Source organism: Thalia democratica, unplaced genomic scaffold (assembly GCF_965202585.1).
Source record: "Thalia democratica unplaced genomic scaffold, ktThaDemo2.hap1.1 HAP1_SCAFFOLD_814, whole genome shotgun sequence".
NCBI classification, from domain to species: Eukaryota; Metazoa; Chordata; class Thaliacea; order Salpida; family Salpidae; genus Thalia; species Thalia democratica.
Genome location: NW_028139780.1, coordinates 277 through 23,127, shown reverse-complemented (window position 1 = coordinate 23,127; position 22,851 = coordinate 277). Strand labels below are relative to the sequence as shown.

General features: G+C 24.8%; 1 pseudogene across 1 annotated transcript; it reads left to right on the top strand.

The window, feature by feature from the left end:
* The first annotated feature begins 4,533 nt into the window (after window positions 1-4,533).
* Window positions 4,534-14,396, top strand: LOC145847100 (uncharacterized; annotated as a pseudogene). Its single transcript, XR_014371056.1, has 6 exons — window positions 4,534-4,629; window positions 5,257-5,599; window positions 10,866-10,982; window positions 11,320-11,411; window positions 12,951-13,072; window positions 13,545-14,396. The product of XR_014371056.1 is annotated as an uncharacterized LOC145847100 (transcript).
* The last annotated feature ends 8,455 nt before the right edge of the window (window positions 14,397-22,851 follow it).

Below are 22,851 nucleotides of genomic sequence, written 5' to 3'. Positions count from 1 at the left end.
AGTTAAGCTGCACTTATTCAAAAAAGAATGGTTCAAATAAATTATGATCAGTTACTAGTAAAACCTTACTGTTTTAGTTTAAAGTTTTAAGAAAAAATTATAATGAGTTGATTCAGTCTGATGAAATTAATTACTAACTAATTGCTAGTTTGTGTAAAAATAAGGGTTCTAAAAACTTCAGGGAAAATTTAATTTTTTTTTAAATAACTCCAGAATTTTTCTTTTTCTAGATCTAGAATGAGATTTAATTCCAGTAACAATATTTTGTTCAAAAGAATTAATTTAATTTATTTTTAAGTGCTTATTTATAAATTTTTTAGCCTTGCGCCTAGTTCTTCATTAGACTGCTTGCATTTTGACACACTGGACATCCCAAGCAAGTACAAGTCCTTGAGGCTGTGTCTGTGCTTCACAATGGCCAGGCAAGTGTTAAACTGGGCTTTAGCTTAAATAAGGAATTAATATCAACTAATATGGGAGAGATGAGAATAAGGTCTTTAAGAATGATCAAAGATCATCTATATGCAAACAGTCTAAAACCAAGCACAGTGGAACTAAGTTCTGCCTTGTAAAAATTTGTAAAGTCTTCTAAGGCCCGATATTTAGTAAATCTTGAGCAACAGTGCTTTATTAAAAATGTTCCAAATAAAGGTGATGCTTTGAACAAGTTAGGAGAACAAAAAAGTAAACTAACAAAGCAACTCAAATATTGAATGAAGACTATGACAAATGTACTGCAGATGCCAACAAACAATCGGATTTTGAAGAAATGAAAAAATTAATAGAAAAGGAAAGAGCTGCTAAGGATGATGCTGATAAACTTGAAAATGAAATTAAAACTATTAATTCAAAAATTGCTTACCTAATGAAAATAGTAAATATTAAGATATTTTTATAGACAAAAGATTTTTTATTAGGTGATGTGAAGTTATTTTTAGATTAAAATTATGTTTTTAGTTATTTAAATAGATTGTTTATAAACATCTAAAACCATTAAAAAAATGAACTTTTTACATTTAGATTATATTGTATCAGTTGTTAGGTATTAAGTTTTACTTTTATATGAGGTATTTCTTTATTTAGTTCTTTAAACAATTTTTCTGCTTGTTTTTTTTTACAGTAATGTTAAGCTTTTAAATCTTGTTTACTGAATTCAGAACAGTTGCTAAGAAAGACATACATTGTAGTTATTATATATGCATTTGAGTGAGTACTTCATGTGCAAGTTATTATTATAAAATAATTGAAGTTTCCAGTTTAAATGACAAAAATATAAACTATTTTCTATTATGTATAAAATTAAGGGCATGGGGGAGGGGTAAAACACTTTTTTCACAATTTTATGTTATTTTATGTAGTTTTTACTAAGTTACAAGATGCATTTCACATATTTTAAGAATTCAAATTAATTTTTGAGATATAGCTGGTCAAAGTGGGAGGCAACAATAGATTCCTTATGGGAGGCACAAATAAAACGGCAAAAATAGACAATTTCACTAAAAATCTATATTCTACGTTTTTTGAGATAACTACCTCAAACTTTCAGGAAATGTTCCTTGGAATAGCCGACTGTATCTCAAAAACTATTTTGAATTTATAAAATCTGTAAAAAGCATCTTGTAGCTTACTAAAAACTAATTAAAATAAGATCAAATTGTGAAAAAGTGTTTAACTCCCCTATGCCCTTAACTAACAAGTTTACACAAAATTGTGAACAATTTTTTTTATAACCTTGAGTTGATTTAACCTTTAACATTGAATTTTTGAAAACAGATTTTTTGGTAAGTTTAGTAAGCATCTAATGCACAAGTATTCATATACAACCTTCCTTTTATTATTTAAGAAGAAAAATGAGCATGTGGTATTAGTAATTTGCGCCAGAAGCAAACAAAAAAAATTAAGGATTTGAAAAAAACTTGGGAAAGTCAAAGGGTTACTCAGGGAAGTTTCTGGTCACTCAGGGAATATTTTTTGACTCAAAGATTGGCAACCCTGAAAAACTTAAATTAGTGTGTTTACTTAGATAACTGTAACAACAAATTTTACAAGTTTTTAAGTAATTTTCTTAATACCCTAAATTTACTAAATACATTAATGTCTTACTGTGTATAAAAAATTGAGGTGGAGCGGTTAAAGGTAAGATTTTCTCATAAAGGTATTACTGAGTGCATGATAAATATTGAATATTTATTGTAATATATTCTTTAAAAGTTAAATCGGAAGTTATAATTGTATTTAAAAAACTTAAGTCAATTATATTTAAACTAGTTTTTTAAATTTTGTATGCATTAAAAAAATTGATTTATTTCTGGTATTGACTAAGATTATTTAATTGTAATGGTATTAACAAAATAAGTGAAATTTCTTGAACATTTATAATAAATAGCTTGTATTAAAAATATTATAGTTTATAGATATAGATTTTATACTATAATATTTTATATTATATACTTAAATTATTTCAGCCATTAGATTAAAAATAAGGTTTAATATTTTAAGAATTTTTAAGTTGGCTATACTTATGATTAATAAATGAGCAAAGTAGTGAGCTGATTTACAGAATTAAATGTTCTTAAGTAGGTTTTATTGACATAATCTATATAGTTTTTATACTTATACTATACTTAAATATTAAGTTGTTTTAAAACTGTTATTTAAAGTTAAAGCCAAGTTTTAAGTTACATTTGAGTATAAAAACACTGACTTTTAATTTACCAAATACAGTAAGCTGCTACATAACTTTTAGTACCTGTAAAATTTTGCATTTTCAAAAAATATTTGGATCAAACATTAGTTTTTTTTAATGTAGAATTTAATTTGACTTCGGATATTAAATAAAAATATTGTGATGTTTTAAACTAACAATAATTTTAATTTAACTGTTTTTGTTGTTCTAACTTAAATGAAAGTAGTTTAGATATATAATGTTATCATAAAAAGTATTGAATTTTAATTAAAGTATTTATTAAAATTGTAGATTTGTATTGATCAGGGTGGCAAACTTAGGTGAAAACCTAAAGTGTGTAATCTAGACAAAAATCCTCAAGTTTGAAAAAATCCTGGAAACCCTGGATTTTAAAACAACTATTCTATGGAAAATAAATATGTTCTGATTATATAATAAGTATCTAATCTATACAACAGAAATATTATTCTGATTATATAATAAATATATAATATACATACAATAAGAATATTATTCTGATTTTTTTTATTTTCAAACTCATTTGAAGTAGTACTACAGTATCTTTATATTGTTTTTTATAAATGTTACTACGAAAGAAGGTACAGTTAAATTTGTACTTTATTATACCTGTAGAAAATTTCTATAAAAAGAGTGGCCACCTTGTGTTCTGTACAAACCATAAATGACATGGGCTCTTGAAAATTAGTTTGAATAACAAGTTTGCACTTTTAACTTACATTTATTATGCAAGGTTGTGAAACAGGTCACTGTACTGAAATTGTACCTGACTAACTTTTGTAAACTTTTTTACAAGTTATGTAGACACATGCTTAAAGCAAAGGTTGAGTTTGTTGTTAACAAAAGACTGTAGTAATAAAAAAATATTATTAAATGCTTTATTATGATTTTTGTCTTTTTTAATAACTGTTTAACAATTTTACTTTTATTTGCATTAAATTTGATATGTTTTACTTTAACCAAAAAGTTCTTCAAATTTACAAATTAAATACAGTTTTTATCATTAGTTAAAGATTCTTTACTTATGATCTAAAAGCTAAAAATATTTTTTAATGTAGTTGTTTTATGCTTAAAAATGATTTTTAAGTTGGATAAAGTAAAGTTGTGTACATCCATCACAAAACATTAAAAAGTATTAAAAAAAGTTTAGCTCATGATTTCTCTGAAAAATTACTTTTTTCAATACCTTTAATTCTTAAATCTTGAGCTATGGTGTCAGTTATAGCTTTGAAATGCTAGAAATATTACATAGTTATTAAACAAAAGGCAAACTTAAGATAACTGATATTTAAATTAGTTAAATGTTATATCTATTTTTATTAATCCATAAAAAAAATTAATTTCTTTTTTTTAATTATTAGATTTAAGTTTTTTCTAAAATTTTAATGGTATTTAAATTGTATCTTATGTAGCTTATAATATAACCTATATTGATCACTAAGTTTGAATGACTTAATTTTTATACTAGTTGTAAATTTTTTTTCGTAAAACTTAAAATATTTTTGAAAAAAAAAGCAGAAAATTTTTGCTTAAATATTAATAGGCTAAATTATATGATTATAAACAAAGTTAGCAATACCTTGAACTTTTAATTTTTCTCCAATATGAACTCATGTATAATAGTAATATAATATAGAAAATGCAATTTATTTTATGGTATAAAAGTTGTTTTGAATAAATATATTTACTGAGAACTTTTTTATTTAGTTTGAGTTCTAGAACTTTTTCTGGTTAAAAAAAGTTTATAGAAACTAGCTTACCATTTGATTTATGTTATTAACATTTATTATAAGTTCTGACTTGTTCTGAACTAAATGCATAAATATTTTAGAATTTTTTTATTAAATAAAGCATTTCTTATAATATTGCAAAAATGAATGAATCTTCAAGTTCTGAAGTAGATGACATTTTATCTTTACACACAGGCAAGTTTTATTAAATTATTTTTAGTAGGTGTTTATTTGAAATTAAGTAAATGAAAGTAAGTTGTAGTAACTTAGAAATTAGTATTATTATTTGTTGTTTAACATTTTTATAACAAGTAGTTTTACATGAATTTAAAAATCTCACAGTACTATTTGTTGATTTATTATTTTTGAATATTTTTATATTTAGTCTATACAAAAAGTTTATAATTGAAAAAAAATTAACATAGATAATAATAGGCAAATTTCAAAAATTATGTACTATTTAGTTAAATAAAATTAAGTAATAAGTAAAGTTTGTTGTAGAAAATTCGTAAGCTTCTGCATTCTTTAATATGATATCAGTTACATTTGTAAGATAGTTCTTAAAAAAGTTAATGCGATATACTTTTAATCATATATAACTCAAAGTGATTGAAACAATAGCTAATCTAATAGGTGCTTTTATCTGTGTTTTTTTAGTAAAAATACTTTTAACATAGTTAAATAAGTTAGTTGTTTTAATTTTTAAAATTAATATGTTTTGATTATTTTCAGTCAACTGTATAAATAATTAAGCATATAGCTACACTTACTTACTTAAAATAGTTCAAATACCATTTATTAAATATACTTATTTAACAACAGCCTTGCAAGAAAACACAAAGCAGTTCAGCAGCCAGCTGGACCAGTGGAAGGACAAGTACTCTGACGTCCTCAACGACCAGCCTAATTGGCTGCTCGATTCACCATCCAAGTCCTCCGATTGGCTGGACTCCCCATCTAAGCCAATGGGCATCCCGCACGCCTCCACTCACCCGATGAGGAGGAACGTTTCCGAGAGCTCGTTGAGGCGGAGGAGGAGAAAGTTGAGCGCGAGGGAGGACAGCTACTTCGACCTGTCCTCCTCCAGGAACCTCAGTTACGCTTCGTTGGCGTCGAGCGCCCTGGATGAGGAGTATTTTGCCGGGTGCGAGGAGGAAGAACTCACGTGAGTTGATTTTTGATTTGGATTCAATATTTAAAATAAGTTGTGGGTGTATACATTTTGAATTTTTGATGTTTAATAATTAAGAAGTCAGGCAATTTAAAATAGAAATAAGCTTGATATTGTGTTGTATCTCTGAAGTAACAAATTGAGTTCTTTCTTTATATTTTAAGTTTGCTTTTGTTTTAAAGATCTTAATTTAGCTGTTCAGTGGCTGCATGTTTCAAAGTCTAATGAAAAATGTAAATTCTAAAGTTTAGAGTATGCGAAATATTTGAATGCACTATGTCTTTACTTGATGTCTTCTACAACTTGAAAGTAATCATCCTCAATCTTTTAATCCATAACTGGATTGCAAAGTTTTTTAATTTTTTGTTAAATATTATTTGTCACTAAGCATTCTTAAATACTTTTAAAATTAAAATCAATCTGAAGTTTTTATATATTCAATTCTTGCAAACTTAAGGTTTTAAAATAAGAAAAGAAGAAAAAACACTTTGTATACTTTTTTTTAATATGTCTGATAAAAACTACTAGAAGACTTAATAAAATTGGTTCTTTTGAATAATGAATTTTACTAGCTGTTTCATAAGTAAAATAGTTTTTACTCTAACAATTTTTGAATAAACAATTATTTTATTCAATTTAATTGATTGAACCCCCCATCTTCTTAAGTTGACAAATGGTAATAATTGAGCTTTTTAAGCAGCTATGTTAATCCTTTACCAATTAAGTTTATACCAAAGATAATTTACCAAGTGAATTTGTGAAAATATAAATGTAAAGAAAATAGTGAAATAAATTAAATGAGGTTAAAAAAACATATTTCAGAACACCATAATATTTTGAAATCATAAGAAGTTTACACCAGAGTTTTTTTTTAAACTGGAATTGTACCAAAAGTTGAATTTATTTTCATGTTATAAGTAGTTTTTTATTAACATGTAACTATAGGGATTGATTAATTTTAATATTTCCAAATTTGGTGTCCGTGTATGTTTAAACGAGTAGAAACATTTAAAACGATTAGGTAACATGAAATCTCTTAATATATTCAACTTTCATATACAAGTTTTACGTGATCAAATGCTGCAAATAAAAAGTTAATTAAATATTTGTGTACCTCTAATGAAAGTAATGATAACAAGTTGGTGACTTCATGACATTGATGTCGCTCATCACGTAATACGCATTGCGTAATTGTGAGGTCTCAATTTTCGTGTTTGAACAGCAGAGGTGTTGTTTAGGCTGGTTTGTGAAATTTGTTGTGCAGGGGCGTATATTGGGTTGTATGTTCTTTTGTGGGTATGTTTTAAACTTTTTTTAGTTCATTGGTTTGTTGAAAATAATTTTTAAACACTTCATAAAATTTGTAACACTTCTTTAGTTGTGTATAATTACTATGTACATAAATTTTTAATGTGCAGAGTAATATGTTTATTTCTTTATACTTTTTTCTGAATACAATACTAAAGTCGTAGGTTAACAATTATAGAATGTTGTTGAAGAATATATTTTAGTGTAATTAGTTTAAAAAGTAATCTCCAAAGTATAAAAAGTTTTAAAAAAAAGTTGTATTATTTCATTTAAGATAAACAATAAAAATTTGACAAACGTTAACAATGCATTTTAGTTCATGCTTATAAAAGCTTTTGTTTGTGCTAATGCTTAAACAGTTTTAAAAATTGCTTTTGTGTGTTAAGTCACGATTTCTCATTTTTGTGTGGTAAATATTGTTTATAAAATTAAGCATTGTTTTAGTATTCTTTAAAAAATTCAAAGTGTTTTTTGTTTGTTAACTAATAATTAAAGCTGAATATCAAACAGGTATAATAAATAAAACTTACAAGAGAGCTCTACATAATATTTTTTAGAATATTATTTTTTGTTAAACTCTAAAAAATATTTATTTTAACTCTGCCATTTTTTCCGTTGTTCCTACTTTTTTTAACACAGTACTAATAATATTAGTACTACTTATAAAGTTAAGACATAAAATACAAACTTAATTTTACACATGTAAAATATTGTTCCGGTAGCAAAGCTTAGTGTTATTATTTGTTATTTCCACTATTTTAATCTTTAATTATTTAAAATATTTACTAACTTTTCTATTTAACACAGTAACACTTTATTGTAAAATTTGGCAAACACCATTGAAATCACACTCAGGCTCCGGTTTATAAACAAAAAGTAGCTCGGTTTATTGCAAATATACAAAGTAGTAGTAAGAGGTGAGTTGATGAATAATTAATCAGACGGTTATAGAGCAAGTTCTAGTAAAAAAGTGTGAACTTTTTCTTTCCTGTTTATCATTTGCATTCAGTTTTTCTCATTTTAAAGCATTGGCGTATGAAAGTTTTCAATTATGAAAATATAAAGTCATTATTTTTGACAGTATTTTCTACTGGCTTGTTTTGTTTTTAGTAAAGGTTAGTTTAATGTTTTATTTTATAACAAATTGATAATTTGTATTCAATATCTAGCTGTCAAGCCTTTTAGGTATGTTTTCACAATATTTATATTTTACACTCAAAAGTTTTTATTTTAAGGATAACAATATGTGTTTTCTATTTTGAAATTTTTGAGTTTTTACCAGCTTATGTATAGTTTATATGTGTAAACACTTTGTGTTAAATGCTTAAATCTTATGTGTAAGCTTTTTTAATATAGTCTTATATTTATTTACAAACTAAGTTAACTTGTAGTCTATGAGATTTATTTTAACTATCCATTATATTTCGGGTTGAATTTATTATAATTACTTACTAAAATTTTATTTGATAAATAAGTTTTTTTTTATCATTTTATTTGAATTTTGTTTAGCGGTATTTAGCAGTTGTTGAATGTTTAAAGTTTAACAACAGTTAGTTAGTTTATGATTATCTTTAGCAATCGTTTAAAATTTATTGTAAATACACCTACTAAGCTCGGCAAGTATAATATGGTTTGCACACTTGGAAATGCTTGTACAGGTATTAAGTTAATTTAATGTAAAACCTCAATAGCTTACTTAATGTTATCGCTGTATTACAAGATTCAGTTAATTTAAAGTACACTGTTTTCATTAAGTAGTTACTACTACATCAGTTTTCATCTAAAGGCTGTTTGAACTTCAATAAAGCAATTATATATTAAAGCAATATTTTATTTAATTCAATTTAATTAAAAACACATAATAAAATGTTAATGCTGTTTTATTTTTTAGTAAATTCAAACGAAATTCATGATTTTTGGAAAACTAAAGTATTTCAACTAACTTTTATTGTATTTTTGAAATTGAAATATGAAATATCTCTATTGTATGAATCACTACTTTTTACTTTCTTTTGAACTTTGTTCTGAAATGCAACTGAAATATCGAAAGTTGCATTTTCTTATAACTTGCTTAAAATATTCATGTAGCTCGTTCATATTTTTTACATTAAAAGTTAAAATCCATAAATACAAAATGGATAAAACAACATGTTTTGTTTAATAAGTATATTTAAAGATGAAAAACATATATTATTCAACTTTATGTATTTCTTATCCCTCATATCGATTTTCATATCAGTTTATTGATTTTATTTTTTTCTTGCACTGAGGTCTTTTCCTGTTGAAATCGATAATCGTGCATTAAATGCTGCGACCTTGAATTAAATCGAAACATTTGCTTGTTTTGTTTTTGCAGATCTTTCATTTGCAGTAAAAGTATTATTTTTTAGATTTTTTAAGTCAATTTTTTTTTACATAATTTTTATTGATTTTGAAGAACTGGCTGAAACTGTTTCATATATTAGGTTTATATTATGTATTTAAATCTAGATTGTAAGCTAATTAAAAATGTAATATTTCTTTTTATTAAGTTAGTTTGGTAAGCATGAAATATTTTAATCACTTAATTAAAAAACTGAAGTAGCTTTATACTCTTTCGTCTCAAATTTTTAAATGGTAAATAAAATATTTTATTAGGAAAGTTTATTTTGAAGAATTAGTCTAGTTTAGGGGTGGGCTACACTTTTAGTCCTTGGGCCAGATTTAACGTAAAAAAAAACTTTTGTGAGCCGTAATTGTTAACTAGGGTTTTTGGAGGCCCATGTAATTTAAAAAATGTACTACAAAACCAAAGTATAACTCAGTAAAAGCAAAATTGTGTTTAAAAAATATTCGATATGCTGTTAGGAATTCATTTCAATCTATTTTTTATCAACGATTACATATTTATTTGATTTTTACACAACTTTAATTAAATTTAAAAATATGTCGCCTGGATTTCTGTTGGTACGTTACCAACCCATAATCTATTATTTTTTTTTTACTCTTTAGTTTTTAAAATACTTTTAATTAATATTTATATTAAAAACTGAGTTTACTTTATATGATTTCAATTGAATTAAAATGTCGTATATTACAAAGGAAGAATTATTTAAAATAGTAACTTTTATTCAGTTTAGTTACAAACCACATATAACTACGGTATTTGTTCTAGTCAGTTAGTTTAGCTGTCTTTAATTAGTTTTAAATTTGAGTAGACATATAAAATGATTTTATCCATTCTAGTAGGTACTTTATTCATGTACTTCTGTTATGTAGTATTTTGCATATTATTTTAATCAAAATAGGAAAAGGATTTTTTTCTAAGTATGAGCTTTGTAATATGGTAGATGTTGTTGTAGGTTTGTTATTAAACAACAAGTTTTAATTAAACTCTAAATACTGATTTCATGAATTTTTTGGCTGCAGCTTTTTGAAAAAAAAAATTAGTAAGATATTTTATCCTGGAACTATAATTTATAATTTTATAATTTAAAACTTTCATCAAAAATAAACTATGATAAAAATAAATATTTTAAATATATAAATTGAAAAATAATATGTATAGGGCTGTTAATTTATGATGAATTTTACTTTTTCATATAGAAAAAGTCAAAAAATATGTTATTTGAAAAATATTTTTCACCCTACTAAATTTTCTGTGCACACCGTGAAATCCACTGATTGAGACTTCTCACAAAAAAGAATTAATTTTTTTGCTGTAAATTATCTTGTTAGAAATTTTAGTCTGAAATTTTCTGTTGGATAAAATAAACTGAAGTATTTTATTATTGCCATACTAATAAAACATAAAATTACATTTAGTTTCTGGCTAATATTAACTTAACAATTAGTTTGAAGTATGTTTTGTAAACTCATTACTTACTGTTATGAGCTGAGTGCATGGCACATGAAGTCGAATAAAAAGAAAAAGTTGTGAACTAAAAGTTTAAAAGCTGTAATTTTTCAACAGATTAGTAGAGGAATTGGCTGAAAACTTGCAAATAAACAAGGAACAGGTCGATATTAAAATAAATGAAATGAATGAAGTCATGAAGATGGTACAAGATGAAAATGACGAAAATACAAGGTCACATTAATTTTTAAACCTATATGTTTTTTTAATAGATATTTGTCCTTTTATCTTAATATCTTCATCTTAATAAAAACGATGAAAATACAAGGTTATTTTAATTTTTTAAAATATCTGTTTTATAAATAAATATTTTTCTTTCTTATCTTTATAATGATTAGTTATTTTATTATGCAGAAACTGAAATTACGAAATGTTAATAATAAAAATTTTAGGATTTTTATATCCAAAAGAAGATCATATTTCTAAATTTGTTTTTTTACTTTTTTTTTTTTATGTGTTTCAGTAAAAAATTACTAATTAAGCCTATTAAACATTCTTTATATTTTTACAGATTACATGATCGGCTAGCAACTGCCCACAGATCTCTGACCATGCTTGAATTACGGCAAGAAAAAATAATAAGAGACGCTCTTCACGACAATTGTTAGTAAAATTGTTTCTATGCAGTTAATCTACTAGCAGTTTATTTAAAAGCTTCAGGATTACGCACATCAAAATTTGTGCACTTTTTTGTATTTGTTTATAAAACTCATTAAGCTAAAATGCTTATTTGAAAAGTGTTTCTATTGTATAAAAGTCACAAAAACTCATTTTATTATGAAAAGCTATATAAAGCTCACACAAGTTTTGTAATAAATATTAACACGACTACCTCTTTGTACATCAACTTCAACCTGTTGGCTTGATTGCAATATTTAATCTTTTTTCACAGCTTAAAGTAATTGAGCTTAATTAATGCTTAACAGGTACATAAGTTTAATTAATTTTATGGTTTTATCAATAATTTAATTAGTAAGTTGTTTGACTCATGCAAACATAAATGTTTTATGACTTTTAAAAGTTTTAATTTTATTTGTTATTGTTTATTGCAAAACAAACTTAAGTTAAATAAAGTTTAGTTTATTTTAAGATAGTAATGTAAAGCATTTAAGATTATAAGTATTATTTGATTATATATTTTCAAAAAAAAATTTCATATAACTATTTATAGAAATTAAAGTGAAAAAAATAAAGTTTAATGATTATAAAAAGTTGATTCATAAAGCTTATTTTAAGTTAAACTTTAAATGTAAACTTTTTTTTTAATAATAATTGTTAAAAGTTTTCTATAAAGAATTATAATTTAAAGCGTCTAGAATATATTACTTAGACTATACTTGAATTATTTCAAATTAAATTTCAGTAAAAAGTCATTGTGGTAACATGTATACATGAAATAAGCTATTACAGCAGCGTTATTGCGCTTAAAATCCTTCAGGCACTTTCAAACGGTTTCCTAATGATTGAAATTACCGATGTAAGAGGAATATTTGTGAAAAATATTTTATCTATCTGTATGACGTCACTAAATAGCAGCTGATGTTATTAGACGGCTAAAGTGTTTATAAATAAAATTAATGCGTCTTTAAATTGTTAATTGACATTATTAGATGGTTAATATTTCAATGGAATATTATGAAAATTGTATATGTAAAGCCTAACAAGAAAGCTTTTAATTTATTTTTTTGTTATTTATAAAAAAAAGTTTTTATTAAAAAATTGTTTCTAAAATATGCAAACTGAAAGCTTTTATTTAAACCCATTTAAATAAAAGATTTAGACTATTTTATGAATAAAATATTATTTCAAGCATTTATTCAATTTTCTATAAATCAATAGTCAACGGTTTGGCATTTGAATAATTTAGCATATATTATTGTTTGTTTTTAAATATTTATACAAAAAGTCACGCGCGTTTGAATTATTCAGATTTATAAGATATGTAGTTTAATATTAAAAGAAAATTAAGTAATAAAAACATGATTCTTTTCAATTTACTATGAACAATAACATACCACACTCAATTGTATTTTCATTAAAACAGTTTATTTGAATTGTCAAGCTTTATAAGAACAGCTAATTGCTGCAATTTTATATAAAAATGTTGATTATATATATTAAATTAATTATATTTATTTACAGTGTCAGCAAACAAGACACTGAGAGAACTTCAAGACGAAATAGTAGACTTAAAAATGCGGGAAGCCCAAAATTTGAAAGATCTGCACAAATTAAATAAAGAAAATTCCCAGCTTAAATTAAAAGTTAGTTATTTTATTTTTCAAATCAGAAACTTAAAAGTATAATTTAAATCAGTAGTAAGTTTAAAAGACACAACTGTCATAAAGTGTACACAATTTTTAGTTTTAATATTCTGCATATTAACAGGAACAAGAAATATTAGGTCTTTGTAAAAACAAACTTGATTTTATGTATTAAACTACTTAACAACTAAATTAAACTATTTGTAAAATGCTAGTCTGTGTTTAGTACAAGTATTAGGCTTCAAACTAAGGCTTGTAGTTTTTAATGACATTAATAAGTTTTGAAAAAATAAATTCTAAAGCTTTCGTTTGCTAATAAAAACTTAATTTTCCAATGAATTGATTTTGTAACTTTGAGAAGTACAATGTTACTAGACCTTTCATTAAAAACACATTTGTGTGCAAATAAACACAAATTAATTTTCAAAACACTCCATAATTTCTTGTTAATAACTACTTTCCAATTTTCCAGGTTATGGAGCTGAGAATGGGTTCTCTGAAGCCGCCCTTGCCCCCAGCAGCACCAACCCAAGAAAAATCCCCGGCTCCAGAAACCAAAGAAAGCGGTGGGAAATCCCCGCCAGCGGCCGCCCAGCCCGGGCCTGATGGACCTCGAGGGCCTGGACACCTCGCCCGGCCAACTGCAGGCCACCAACATCGTCCACAGGGGCACTATGGGCAGCTTTCAGCGGGTGAAGCCCCAGAACAAGAACTTTTACGGCAAAAAAATCCCCGCGATAAAAACTCCGGAAAAGATCGAAGCGTTGGAGGAATCGAAAAACACCAAAACGTGCCCGCTGTGTAAAAGCCCCTCGAGTGAGAGCGCGAACAAAAACGTCAAAAAGTCAACCGCGAAGAAGAGCTTCACGAAATCGACTTCGACGAAGGACATTGAGAACGTGGTGGCGATAAGAACTTCGATCAAATTGTTCGGCATAGTGATACCGATACCGCTGTTCGTCTACATGCTGCTCAGGGTGCTTGAGAGGCTGTACCAGATGTTCGTGACCTGGCTGAAGCACGGTCCGTTCCACAACCTCAATTTCCCGTACAACTTGAAGATATCGGCCATGAAAGTTCTGAGGGACGTCAGGGCCAGGTTTCACTTCAACCCCATGTACAGTTGAAATGTCACCAGCTGAAGCAGTTAACAGTTGAAGTGTCATGTAAAATGAATAGTAACAGTGATTTATTCTTATAAACTCTGAGTTGTTTGTCAATAATTTTTTTTAGATTCGATTAGTTTAAGTTCAAAATAAATTGTAAAGTTTTGTTTTCCAGCAAATAGTCTGTATTTTCTAAAGTTATAATTTAAACCTCAGGATTTTACTTTGACCTTGTTTGTATTATTTTAAACATATGTTTTGTTTTAATTAACTTTTGTTCGTGTTTTTCCATTTGCTGAACTATTTTCAGGTTGAAGTATTTGCCTATATATTAAAATTAAAATTGTTTTTGTGTCAGCTGCCTTTGTTCGCAATATATATATTTGTATTGAAAGCTTTCTTTTCATTTATGCACACAGTCCGTAACAAATATTAGTTCTTTTCATCTTCTAGCATGACTTTTGTTTCATTTACGTTTTTCGATTTTTTTTTCATCGCACTGATATTTAAAACATTTAAGTTTTTTCAAGCAAAATTTGTTGACTTTTAGAAATATCATTTGAATAATTAACACTGTGCTTATTTTGGAAAACATATGCCATTAAAAAAGAAAAGTTTCTAAAATAATATTTAAACTGTATTTTTCATATTCTACATACAAGTTTTTGTTCAGTAAAAAAATAAAACGTTGTTTTATTCTTATTTAGAACTGGTTTAAACTTGAAATTATAAGTACTTTAAAAACTTTTTCTACAACAAAGCTTTCTAAAACTATTTCTGTCCCAAATTAAAAAGTACAACTTTTATTACTGTATTTTCTGCAGACTAAAAGCATTAAAGTTGTTTTTTGTTCATAGTGAACATAAATAACCTTATAATTACGGACTGCTAGTGTTAAAAAGTATTATATTAATAAAAATCAGATTTTCCAAACTATTAGCTAAAAGTTTGTCAATAAAGCAAAATTTTATTAATTTTTTTTTTTAATTAATAATAAAAAACCAACTCGGCAATTGTGTCAAATTCACTTTTTTTCTTAATTTTTACCTGAAATATACCTATATGACGCTTAACTTTGTGTAATGTTGTTAATATTTCGTTGTTTGTAGATAGTCTTTAATTCAGCTCCTCTAGGTACAAGGTATTATTGAAAAAGTAATTCGATCAGCTTTTGTGAAATACTTATCTTGTTTACAGTTTTAGGCCTGTTACAGTTTATTAAAACTTCTAAATTTTTGTTGTTTAAGTTTCAAAAAGTTTATGCTTTTTAATGAAAAAAAATAAAAGATGCTTATATTTTGTACTTATTATAATGATAGCTACATTATTATAGTAACAATGTTTTAAATGAGAGTAAATTTAAGTAGTTAACTAGCTCAGCTATGATAATTAGCAATACTTATAAATTAAAAATCCTTTTTTTTTACAATTTTTATTTATGTATATTGAAATGTATTATTGTTATGTTATTAATTAGGCTAAATTAAATATAAGTAATTAGGTGTAAAACTTAGCATATTAAACTTTGATTCTAACTTTTGATAAACATAGAAATTTTTTGGGTAAACTAATAACTAGTAATAAATAAAAAGAAACAAAATATCTTCATACAAATATAAATTTTCATAGCTGTAAAGATGACCAAAGATAATGATTTAACCATCATTAGTTTAATTTGAACTGTGTTATAAAACTACTAACTCAATACATTTACTAACAGCACCAAATTTAGCATACATATTATACAGTTTGATAAATATATGGATACGTTTGTACCTGCATAACATAATAACTTTAAATTCGATAAAATTGTACTTATAACTACAAGAAATTTACTTAATAATACTTTGAAGGAAGAAATATTTCTGTTATGTAATTTATTGTCGACTTTAGTGGTTTACCACTTAATATCGGTAACAACAGAATACAAATGTTTTATAACTTATTAATAATAACAGTTTTTGATACATTTAACTAAACACAAATATTTAGTTTATCTAAGAGTTTGTAATAGTAAAAACTTAAATATAGTAATAAAAAAATATATATTGAATTTTGAATATAAAGTACATAATTATTATTTTAATTATTTATCACACATTAGTAAAGTTGACAAAATTAAGGAAAAGTGTAGACCTACGACTTTTCTTACAACTAATACAGTAGAGGCAAGTAGTTTATGAAAATGCTCTTTTTTGCTTGTGAATAAACTGTGATACATTTTACACTAGTGATTTCTATAATGTAAAATTTATAAAAATGCTAAAACACCAATGTCAGTTTTTTATCCAGTGGTCTTTACGGTGTGCATATTTAGATATTTTTACTGTTCCCAGAAAAATTAATAGCGTTAAGGTTTGTTCAGTTTTGTTTAATATTTTTTATTAGAAAAAGCTAATTTTAGCATTAATTATTTTTTTAACTTTTTATTTACGCAAAAAAAACATCATAGAATGAACATCAGTGGTCTAAATAATGGTTTCATTGGCAATATGAACAGAACTTATTTTCGAGTAATTTATCGTACACAGCTTTTGAAAAAAATTGAATCCCACTGTTTTTATTATAAGTGCACTACTACACACATTCAAAAAAAAATACTGTTCTCATATTTAAAGAACCTACTTTTTATAGTATTAAAAACTTTTATAAAGATTAGTTTAAAACTTCTTTATTAAAAACACAGTTTTAGAAAGTTTATGCTATGGTTTTTTATTGTTAGTGTGTCATAAAAGCTCAATACTTTACATACAAAACTTTTCAACGTTGTACTGGGGCTAAAAAACTGAGATAATTTTAAATGCATAGAAGTATGTATCTAAAATTTTGTATATTTTGCATATAATATTACCAAAATAAAAAAAAGTTCAATTTACGTCTACTTTAAATCTTTAGACTAAATCTTTAGGAATTTAAAATACAACATCAAGAGGTTTTTATATTCTTTAGTACTTAAAAGCAATTAAGATTAGTTTTACAACTTAAGAAGTTTGTAATTATTAAGTAAATTACCTCTTTTATATAGTTATTGGCTCAGATGTGTAACTTATACAGTTTAACTAAATACTTGATCTATAACTTCTTTCGAACTTTTAATTGTTTGTGTTTTTAAAATTATATGTTTAGTTAGACGTCAAACTCTGTTTATAGTAGTTCTTTGTGTATTTTAGAATTACTTTATAAACAAATATTTTTAAAGTTTTTTCAGTATAAATACTTGTTGTCTTAAAAAAAATCTTTTAGAAGAATCTAGTAGTTTTTCAAAAACACTAGTTTGGTTGCTGGCTTAAAATAAATATTTGTCCATTAGAAGTAAAAATGCTTTTCTTAAAAATAAAACTAGCCTGCAGTTTCTTAGTAGCTTATTCAATGTCCTGGTCAAGACGTTAAAAGGTATCCAGAAGTGTGCGACTCGATAATCGAAAGGTTTTTTCGTAGACCAGGTCCTCAAACTAAATATTTCGAGCGCCTTTATTTTGTTTATCAATAAAAATTAAAGTGATTGGTTAGTATGTTGATTTTTTACAGGTAGATTTTAGTTAGTTGTAATTTTTTTTTTGTTTTACTTGAAGTTTAGTAATCACAAAAAAATGTTCAGACTTGAATCCTATTTAAACTAGTTTTTTAATGTGATAGTCTTATAATCTCAACAAGGAAACATTTTACCCCTGTAGTAATTAATTATGATATTGTTATTTACAAGGCTGTAAAATCACTTAAAAAATCAAAGTACGGTTTTATCTTCTGAACTATTTTAGGTTGCAGGTGTTCTCTAGTAAACTTTGCTTTTTCAAGGTAAAAGTAACCATTTTTTGTTTGCTAATTAAGTAGGATTTTAAAACAAGTTAACTGGAGGTTGTATTCAAATAACAATTAATTAAAATAAGTTTATTGCAGTTGATACTTCAAATCTAAAACTAAGCAAGACACGTAATAACACGCGTTTAAATGATTTAAAAGCTAGAAGAGTAATTTATAAAATAAAAAACGTATGTAAATTTTTTTTTCGATTTTTAGGACATTTTAAATTTTAATTTCTGTTAAGTTTAAACAATTTATAAACAATATAGATTAATTAACTAATTAAATTAATATAATAAAACTGTTAACTATTTGTAAATATGAATTAACTGCTTTTAAATGTTCATCAATTAATTTAATTTACAGCTTTTAATGGTCTCTAATATGATAAGTTTCTCACTTTTTTTTTCACTTGTGAAAATATGTTGAGATATTTGTATTTTTGGTATAATTACATGATGTAAGTAACAAAGTTTGTTTAAACCTATATTTATTTAGTTAAATCTTTTTTAAAGAATAAAAAAGATTTTCATAATTTGTCTTAAATCACGTATTATAAGTATTTTTTGTTTGCTTTTTTATAAAAATATTTTTAGCGAATTTTATTCTTATCTATTGTCAGTTTTTTAATTTCTTATATATAGTTTTTACAGTTAACTACTATTTTTTAAGTAGTTTATACACAGATGTTTTGTAAAACAATATATGTTTAAATATTATATATATCTAAATTTTATTTTGTAGAAAAAGCTTTTTCATTTTACTTTTATTTTTAATATTGAGTTGTTCCTGCTTCGAAATTTAAGTTTTACAGCAGAAAAAACACATTTTATTTCAAAAGTTTTTTTTTGTTATACTTAAACAACTCAGTGATTACAAATAAACATTAGCTCTCCGTAAATTTAAATTTAACGCTTGCATTTTCAAGACAAAGTAAAAGTTTTCAGTTGATTTACTGAAGCTGAAAGATAACAAGCTTGTAAAAAATATATCACTGAACGGGAACATACTTTTAAAATAACTTTTTATTTTAAACTTATAAGTTAATACCACTAAAGGGGAAAATATTATTAAAATAAATCTTTCTTTCAATCTAAGCCTTATCAAACTTTGTTTAATTACTACAAACTTACAACAAAGAAATAATTTCATATGAAAATGGCTTCAAACAATATTTTTTTTTAAGAGGATACTGTAGATTTTAACATTCTGGTTTAAGGTATACAACATTTACCATGATAAGAAACGATTTTCAGAGTAAAAAAAGTAATAAATAACGACTTATGTTAGTGAAGAAGGTATCAGAAAATACATTGTTGAAACTTTACAAAATAATATTTTATCAGACAGGTAAGTTATGTATACAAATCTATATCTATTCTTTTATTATTTATAAAATTAAGGAAACAATATATTATATTAGTAATACAAAAAAAATTATAGTATTATTTTTTACTTAAAATCTTGTAAAACTGTATGGTTTTTTCTTACTCTACTAATTTTCTTAATAGTGACTTCAAACACTGTTCATAGACTAAAATAGATGTAATTCAGGATATATGGTAGTAAAACCAAATAAAAATTTAAACGTATAAAAACTAAAAACACATTGATAAAATAACGAATGGTGTCTGGAAAGAATGTATCTATATTTTAATTAAAAAACGGCTAGTAAGTTATTCTATTAACAAGTAAAACATTCAGACTTCTAGATATAGCTAAACAATAAACAACTTAGTCTTTAGACACCTAATATGAACAAAAAATCACTTTAAAAGCGTTAGTGTAAGTATATAGTCTAGATATGCATGTTGCATATATTGCAAATTTAACAAAACAGTCTATAATATATCTATCTTAAATAGTTCTTTTTAAAGTTCCAACCATTATGATATTTTATTTAAATATACATTTTTAGATTCACTATGTACTGGTTGTATAATATTTTGGTTTAGTAAATATTTACGCTTAGATTTTGTTATTTTAGGTTTATAACTTAATTTTAAGTAAAACTGTACACTTTTGCATATCTTTGTGCATAAAAATTAGTGTATGTGCACTGTTTGGTTCATAGAAAAATACTTAACAAGTTGTTGTGTAATAAGTCTAAATACTTGATTGCTCTTAACACAATTTAGTAAAATACTTTCAAGTAGAAGTATTCAAAGAACAAGTTTAGAATTTTTTAATGTGCTCTTTCATCTGTAAACAATTGTTTAATTATTATATTAAATTATAGTTCACTATAACTATTAAAAGCTGAACAGTTTTCAATGCTGTGTTCAATAAACTACCCAAACCCAAACAAATGTTGCACAAATTTATTATGCAACTTTCAACTACTAGATGGCGCAAATTTTATTTAAGTGTTTTGTTGAGCGCAGCTTTATAAACCTAAAAAATCTATTTATGTTTATGAAGAGGCATAAACTAATTTAGTGCACCAGTATTTAGCTGTTTGACACTTTTTTAAAGCAGTATAAAAATTAAAACCAATGCACTCTTTTAAGAATATTTAAAGATCTGCAAAATAAAAAAAATATTTATTACATAAAATTACACAGTACTAAAATAAGTTTAAATTTATTATTTGTACTTTTTTAAACTAATCTAGCTAACTCAGTACAATATTCTTTAAACACTAAAGTATCACATTTAAACCAAAACTTATTTTGATTAGAGTGTTTATTTTGAGGTTTAAACTAAAGTAAGAAGCCACCCAATGTGACCCATAAAATATACAAAACAGTTACAGTTAATATATAGTTGTTCATCTTACTTTAAAGTATATTTAGTTTTAATTTTTTAAAACAAAAGTATCAATTATGTACTTACTACATAAGTAAAATTATACATAGTTTAATGAAAACTTTTGCACCAAGCTTTCTAGAAAATTGTGGATCAATCTCCACCCTTCTGTTTAACTTATAATTTACAGTTAAAACAAATAACTTTTATTATTTTTTCAGATAATTTTAACAAACTGTTTTCATAATACAATTTTTTAGATATTAAAAAATGTATTGAATCCTTAGCATATCTATAAGAAAGTTATTGATTTACAAAAAAATACTTTTTAAACAACTTACAGTAACAAGGTTTTTTTTTATTTTTATTTGGTTAAGATTTTTTTTGGTAAATATCGTTCTAATTATAAACTTTAAAATGTCAATATTGATTTATCATTTAATTATATGAATAAAGTGTTTTGTATAAACTTGATGTGAAAAATTAAAACAGCTTATTGTGTTTAAACTTCTTCGCAGTATAACTTTTGAGTATTGACAAGGTAATTTTATTTGTTTTCTATACAATTACTTAATATTTGAGATAAATTCTTAAGCTTCTGTTCAAAATTTTTTTAGCTTTAATTGCGTGGTACATAAAATCGATAACTGTTCATTTACAAACCTTGAAGTTACTCTTTAATTAGTAGCAGTTCTTTGGTAATACCTATTGAAGCTAACTGTATTGCAATTTTGTTTTATACTTTCAACAGTCTGAGAAAATTAGCTGCTGTATAGTCGTCCAACTTTTAAATAGCTGTTCTTTACTTAGTGGTATTGAATTTTTTATCAAATTTAGACTTCTGTTTTTTGCTTTAGGTTGTCAAAATATTTACTGTATCTTCTAAATAAAATTATGTTTTATTCTCTAACTTTAGTGATAATTTAAAAGAAAAATATACTAAGCCTCACCGTTAGTTTGACAAATAGTTTTGTCCATTTAAGACGAAATTAGGATGTTTTTAAGATGGTTTTAGGTTGATTCATTTATCCGATCCAAATTTGACTTGTTTAAAATGAACATTATTAAATTATAGATTTACTCATTTCTGATTTTTAAACTCTATAGTATTTTTTTTGTAAAATTAATTTTTACAGAAAAATCAATATGCTAATAGAAATAACACAGTTTAAATTTTATGTTGGTCTTTAGTATATGAATTTTGCTTGTTAAAACTGTTTATTACCTATTACAATTTTTTACAATATTGTCAGTTCAATATTATACTTTAAACATTTTTATAAGATATAAGAAAAGCTTTGGTCAATATAATTTTATTTCATTTTTTCTAGTTAAAATCAATTTAATTGAATCAGTGTTCTTTAAATTTATGTATTCAAAAATAATCAATTAATCTGACCCTTAACAGTTAATTACTGGATAGTGTTTTTTTTTTCATTATAGCCTTTAAAAAATTGTTTGATTGCTTTTGTTTGTTTATGAATAAATATTCTATAACACAACACATTTTTTTAAAGAAGTTAAAATTACTATTTGATGATTAATTGATTTTTTCAACTTATGTTCCACTAATAAAACAAAGCTAATAAATCATATTATATATAAAATAATGAATCAATTTAAAAGAAAGCTTCTTTTTAATTTTTTTTTTAACATTTTATTAAATTTTTCAAAATCTTTGTTTTCAATACTTCTTATGTCAGTTGTTTCTTAGTTAGCAACAAAAATGACACAACTTATACATATTATTCTTACATACATACTATTATAAATAAACACTTTTTTTTGATGTTTGTTTTATTACATTAAAGACGATAACAATAACATATATACCAAAATAATTAAATTTAAATAATTTCAAATAAAACTTATAAAACTAAAATTTCAATCATATACCTTTAAGTGGATGCATACATAAACACAAATGTTTACATGTTATTTTTTTTTGTTTTTTATGCATTAATAAAAACTTGTTTGTTGCGCAAATTTGCTTTCGAGTTAATCCAACAAAGTTTATCAAGTTTGCTTCACCTACAAACAGTCGGTCATCTTTTTGTTGACAAACATTTCAAAAAAATATAAAGTTTAATAATTTATACGTAATAAAAACAAAAGACAAATGTT